This window comes from Emys orbicularis, chromosome 11 (genome assembly GCF_028017835.1).
Source record: "Emys orbicularis isolate rEmyOrb1 chromosome 11, rEmyOrb1.hap1, whole genome shotgun sequence".
Lineage (NCBI taxonomy): Eukaryota > Metazoa > Chordata > Testudines > Emydidae > Emys > Emys orbicularis.
Window position 1 is genome coordinate 52,895,484 of NC_088693.1, and position 7,076 is coordinate 52,902,559.

Here is a 7,076-nt window from a genome sequence, read left to right on the forward strand (position 1 = left end):
ATTTTGTGCTCCATTCCCTATTCAGTGACCTCTGTGTTGTTTCCTTCCCAACAATGCCCCCGTTCTCTCCCCCACAGGCAAACACACACTTCCGTATCTCAAGCACACGTCCCCCCTCTGACATACACACACACACACATCCACTCTCTCATAAGGGCTTTTCTTACTATCCTATTTTCTCTCTCACATACTTCTCCCTGTCTTTCCCTCTCTCCCTTCCCCTCAATCTGTGCTGTCATAAATTTGAGAAGTAATGAGAACACACAAAAACATCTAGCAGATTTATAAGATCTCACAAGTCTCTCCAGTATTGTTTTATGAGGGACTTTTGTGACTCTACAGAAAAACCCAAACATTTTTCCAGGAGCTCCCCCTACTTTAAAATGGATGGCACATATATGGGATATATTAAAACTATTCCATAGCTCATGATTTTATTTTAGATATCAATCACAACATGAGGATATCCACTAAAACAAAAGCTTAGCCTTTCCCCCCTCTCTCTCATGTAGCATGTTTAGCTGTTATTTTAAGGGCATGTACAGCAGCATTCATGAATACTCCACACACACATTCTAAACCTCAGGGCAGCCATTCTTTGAAAAAGCATGCAGCAGGGCATGGGAACAGAAAATCCCTTCTTTAAAATGTACATAGGAATAATATGCACAAAGGTCTTAGGTGACCTATCATCTCTTAAGGCTTTCAGTCAGCAGGGTAACCTCCTCTCTGACTCATAGCTTTGTATCTCCATCACTCCATCCGAGTGCTGAAGTCACCTTCCTATAAAATTAGTTCAAAATGTTCAAATCTGGATGCTTTAAACTTAGGCTCCTAAATCCATGTAGTCTGTAGGTACCCAAGTAGAAAGAGCCTGATCTTCAGAAGTTCACAGCAACCCAAGCTGCCGCTGAACTCTATGGAAGCTACCGTTACTTAGCACCTCTGGAAATCAGGCCATGTCTCTCTAGGTGCCTTCAGATGGATTTAGGAACCTGGATTTAGGCACCCCAATTTGAAATGTTTGGTCTTAGAGTGTTTCTTACACTTTAAGAAGTGATCTAGAAATAGCAGGGGTATTTGTTAGACGCCACACCACCTTAACTCTGCCCCTGTGGAGATGGCAATAAGCACTGTGAATAAAGAAGAGTTGTATGTGCTTGCCACAAATCCACTTCGCTACCCCTAGTCAGACATTTCTACTATGCCTCACTGTGCTATGTTGAGCAGTAATGATTTGGGGAGTCCTCGATGCTCGCTACCATAGCCCACATTAGCACCTCAAGAACCATCCCAAGAGGGATGTCAAGAGGGACGGGCAATATAGGAATACTTTACCCTGTCCTAACAATCCCTTGCATATTCTCAGTGCCCACAACTCCAGATCTGCACTGCTATCCACACTCCCACATACCCTCCTGTCCTCTGTGCTGCACCGTTGCTCTGGAGCAGTGGTTCCCAAACTGGGGTTCGTGAACCCCTGGGGGTTTGCAAAATGTTACAGGGGGTTCTCGGGGAAAACAATCCCTAATGGCGGACAGAGCTGTCCCTAGGGACCCCGGGCAGCACAGGCCAGCAGCCCGGAGCCCCTGGACTTCCAAGAGCTAAGCAGATCAAAGCAAGCATATCTATCACACTGAGGAGATTTAAACTTCAAGCCTCCTTATAAGAAATGGAAAGGGAGGTGAATATTTGTTGCTGTTTTTAAAATTAAATAGGCAGCTAGTATTGTTTTTAAAATTATGATGAAGAACAAGTTTAAGCTTTGTTGTAACGTGCGTTGTTTGCCTGGACTGCTTAAGACCTGAATGCTTGTGTTGGAGGAACTCTTTGAGTTGGCTTCTTAAATACCTTCATGCTGTTTCACATCTGATACTTCTTGATGAAACATAGGAGTCTTGTCTTATAACAGGCTTATTCCAAATGATACAAGCTATGAAAGTGAGATCTTGGAAGAGTGTTGCCATTTTCATAATGTAATAAAAATACTGTAATGATTAATAATAGTGTGTAATAAGCATGTCATAAAAACAAAATTTATATTTCCAATATCACTGCTTTTATAATTTAAACTCAGGTAAAGGAGAAAATCCCTGGAAATATTCATTTTTAAGAGGGAGTTCACGAGACTTGACATTTTAGTGAAAGGGGTTCACAGGTTGTTAAAGTTTGGGAACCACTGCTCTGGAGAGAACTAACGTTTGTTTACACATCGCTGGACCACCAGGGTCATTGAGGGATAAGCTAAGGTGATGTTTTAGGGATAACTTCTTATAAGAATGAAGTGGCTTGGACAACTTTGAAGTCCTTACAGGTTCCCCAAAGTACTCTTCTTCACTCTCCTCCATATCTTTGGTATGGTTACGGTCCTGTGATCTCCCTTCCAGGCCTCCATTAAAGGGGGCAGTGTGAAGGTGGTGTGGTGTGGGAGGCGTTATCATGACCCTCTATTTCCTGTTTTGCAGAGGTCTGAGTTTAGCCTAAAGGGGGAGGAGTGAAGGGTGTGTGGTGCAGTTGGCATTACATTGACTGTGCCATTCTGGTTTTCTAACCTAGCTATGTATTTAGTTGTGGCTGGGTGTGGCCCATTTGTGACTGGTCTGAGTTGGTGGGTGCTTCCATATTCTGGAAAGGCACGAGGCAGAACTGGGTAATCTTAACTCCATGTTAATGAAGTCTTTTTGGTAATGAATACATTGTATATGTTGGTGCTAGGATTTTGGCGTGACAAGAAAGCTCTGGTTTACACTCATATCCGCCTCTTCGTTAGAGGTTATGGCAGTTGACCAATTTTGTTTTTCTGTTACCAATCCGGTTTCCTGGTAGGCCCCCAATCCTACTCCTATTGAAGTAAATGGGTGGATTGCACTGCAGGGTGTCTTGAATCCTTCACTCCAGGCAATAGCAGATTATGCTGGAAGAGGAATGTAGCTGGCAGTTAGACTCCCTCAAACACAGTCGTATCACCTCTTTGATACCTCCACTCCACAGAGGTGCTCCAAGGAGTGTACTATTTACAGTAGGTTGTTCCTAAACCAAATCCCCACTCATGGAAGCACAGAGTGCTCTACTCCTGTTGCACTGAGACAGATATACTTTATTTCAGGCTGTATTTTGCCACTGTTACATGTGAGCAGAAATGTGGGAGGATTTAAAGCTACTTACTGACAGCATAGCATGCCTACAAGTTAACAGCCATGAAGTATGATATGTAGTGGTTTTCAGATGGGATCCAATCCAGCTGTCAGAACCCGATTTACAAAGCACGTTGAGAGGCACATGTTTTTTTTGCAGATCGGTATCATTTAAAATTATTAAAACTAAGGCAAACGACTATCTTTTTGTAGGAAAACTGAATGCCATTGGAGCTTAAAGACCCAGAGAATTACAATTAGGGTCAAATATATTGTTGTTTAATGTCTAGCTCAGTCTTGTCACAATCACACAGCAAAAAAGAGTAATGGAGACCTCTTCTTTCTGTATGTTCAGGCAAAACAGAATCAAAAGCTGGTATGGCAGAGCTCTAAATCAGCTAATATATTTTAGGAACTATAAAATGATCAAAATTACCCCCCCCCACACACAAAAGAGTCTCCTACAGAGAAATTATGACTCATAGTTTGTTCCCTTTTGTGTTGCTATGGAAAAGGAGGTTAGTGCCAAAGGTCATACAGTAGATGCTAATCCCTGATTTGAAAGAAAGATAAATAGCAAACTCTAGCAGATTCATTTTGTGTTACAGCAATGCACTTCAGTACGTGGGATGCCCACACAAGAGACACTGAAGGTTAAACTGATGGTTAAATCAAAACATACACGATTAGAAAAGTTAGTTGAGTGAATTTAGTGTGTACCTCAAACAGCAGCATGTATGTTTGAGTGGGAGGGGAAAAGGAAGGGGACATGGTTGAAAAAAGGGCAGAGAAAGCCGAAAAAGAGGCATAAATGTCTTAAGGATTCTACATACATACAGCTAGATTACACCTGGGGTTGGTGCTGGCACAGGACTCCAGCAATAGAAACTCCAAAGCAGCAGAAAGAAGCTACAGCCTCTCTTCCACTAGCTTGGGAATGAGAGGGGCTGGACCAGAAGCAGAGTGTAGCCCTGTAGATTCAGCATTTGCAGTCTCCTAAGGAGCTCCAGCTACGAACATAAGCCAAGCCCTAACAAAGGTAGGTGGTAGTACAACTGCCTGCCCTTCTTTGAGATTAATCTTCCCACTAGCAAGCAGGGGATTGAGGTGGCACAGAAAAGTGCAATCTTTACACCCCTGAATCTAGCCCATCTTATCTTACTCACCTTTAGGGGGGAAAATAATTAGAAGGGATGGGTTTGCAAACCACAGTTGCCCTCCAGCACTTTCAATGATGAGGTATGGTAAGAAAATTGGTTGTGAAAATGACAGCTTGACATTTCATGTTCATGCTCCATCAGTGGCTTCTGCAGCATGTTTGCTCAGGTTATAGGTTCAAAACAAGATTCCCCCCCCCCCCCCCCGCAACTGCAACCTCAATTTATCTGAAAATCGAGCTGTTTTTTCTCCTTTGTATGTAATTACCAACAGTAAAGACCCTGGAATCAGAACTTAGCTGGAAATTTTGCTAATGATGCACCATTCAAAGCAGAATAGAGCTTGTTTTTCTGCAGCTGCGTTGGCTCTGAGCTGCTGACAGCAGTAAAACTTTTTATTCTGTCGATGAACTAAGCAAATAGGATTAGGGAGATACAGAACCATATCATGTCCTCATATCAATGGGGATTGTATGTATGGCTCTGGGGCATAATGTGACTCACAGAGCCCAATCTAAACCCACCGAAGTCAACGGGAGTCTTTCCACTGACATTAGTGGCTGTTGGACTGGTCCCATTGTCAGCAGGTATGTTCACTAACAAGGTGTCATTTTTGCACTAGCTTTACTGAGCATACCCAACACTATAACTTGTATGGCCATCAATTAATGTTCGCATTATAGAGGTTACCATGCCCGATGGAAAACTGTATTTTAATTTCTTCAACGTAAACAGTGTAAAAATACTGTAACTTCTGGCATGTATATCTTCTTTCTTTTTGATCAACAAAGCTTTTGTAGTGCAAGCCATCAATCCAGCTCTCCTTATTTGATAATAAAGGGATAGAGAAGGCCCATATCACCATGTCTTTTCACAGAAGTGTCTTCTTATAGTGTCCAGTGCCAGAGATAACGAATGAAGGTCAAAGGGATGCTCCTTGCCTTTTCACCCAGAAGTGGATAGGAATGTCAACAGTTTTTATGGCACTGGAAATAGAAGCACCAGCAGCTATAGGCTGCCACTAATGTAAGTATTTCAACCATATGGTCCTTACTGTACTTAATCTTTGCACAAAACTCAGGTTAAGAGACCTACATTTTTTTACATGATATCAAGGGTGTCCAGAGAAGTAGATGCACCTTTGTTTAAATATATAAATATCTGTCATCACAAAAAAGAATAATCATGCCCCTGGGTGAAATGTCAGGTTGACAATCACATATTTTAATTTTTTTTTTTTTTTTTGGAAAAAAATATCATGCTGCCACTGCAGACATTTGCCCATGAAAGTATATTATAAGGACTAATATTCATTTTCAGGAGTCAAGGAAATCAAAGACAGAAAGGGACTTTAAGATAGAGAGAGAAATTCCTTTGTTCCAAGCTGAGTTATGGGATGCAATAAAGCAGATAGCAGACAACAGAATAAACTTATGAATTTTATACAAAGATAATTTAATGTTGCTAGGATTAGACCTGTTGGTCCTTGTAAATGTATAAATATATAATCTTAGAAAAAAGTTTAGTTCTGGCCCTACGACTAATCCCTGTGTATACGATGTTTCTTGAAGTAATTATTTGTACTAATTATCTATTGGGCAGATTTTTCAAAGGTGCTGAACACCTGGAGTTCTTACTGTATGGGGTTTTAAAGCTCTTAGAACACCGAGCATGTAATTAAGTCCAGTGTCTGTAAAACATAACAAAAAGTGTCTGACTGCCATTTTTTTCAGTAGTACTGTTTGAATTAAAGCTTATAAGGAGAAACAAAACAGACATTGTTAAGTTCCCTAGCTAGCATTTCATGGCTGCAAGAAGTTGACAATTGTTCCATAAAGGTTAAACATGTATGCTTTGGCCTGTCAGTAAAATTAAGTCTACTAAGGCTATGTGGCTCTCTAGAAGACACAAATTTATCTGTGTGACTAAACAAAATGTACAGTTCAATACAATTATGCTTGTAGGAGTATTTAAAGTATTAAAAGTCTAGTACAATGCAATAAAAATGCAGATGGAACTATCAAATTTACCAAGCTGTCTGAAAATATTCAGATGCTTTAGCAAGCTGGCAAGGTGATATTTGAAAAGTTAAATTTGAGAAATGGTGCTTGGATTTCTAAATAAGAACAAGGGAACAAGAAATAAATGTTATTGGGTCAATTGGGACATAAACCAAGTAGTAAATGTTTAGTCTTTAATTTTGTTTTTACCAACCTCTCACATTTCTTTGCCCAAACACTGACATGGTTGTATTAGTTTGATTTTTTTTTTATTTACTTATCACATCTGTAGTTAGTTACAAGTATTGAATAACTGAGTTACATTTTGGTTAATACAAAATAATGTAGCTGCATGGATTATGTCATCATTCTTCTTACAGATGATAGTTCTTGTATGATACTATATAATAAAGAGCTTAACTTTTAACAGTGCCTGTTTAAAATCCGCTATGCTTATAGGCTAATTTCCAGTGTGATTTACTGGTTCAAGAGACTGCTTCCCTCCATGGTGTGATCTCTGGTAAGCATTCTGTAATGTGTATTTTTTTCTTAGAAAACTTTAAATCATTTGTAATTTTAATACAAGGAAGGAAGCAACATGTTAGTGCAATGTTATGTAACAAGAATTCAGTATTCAGGAAACAACAGAAAACAAACAAACAATGCATAAAAATAACATGGATGTAAGGCAACTAAGGGTTTCCTTTTTTTTTTTTCTTTTTTCATTTATAAGTAGCTGGAATGAAAATTCAAAGGGAATGAAATTTCTTTAACCCCTCATTTTT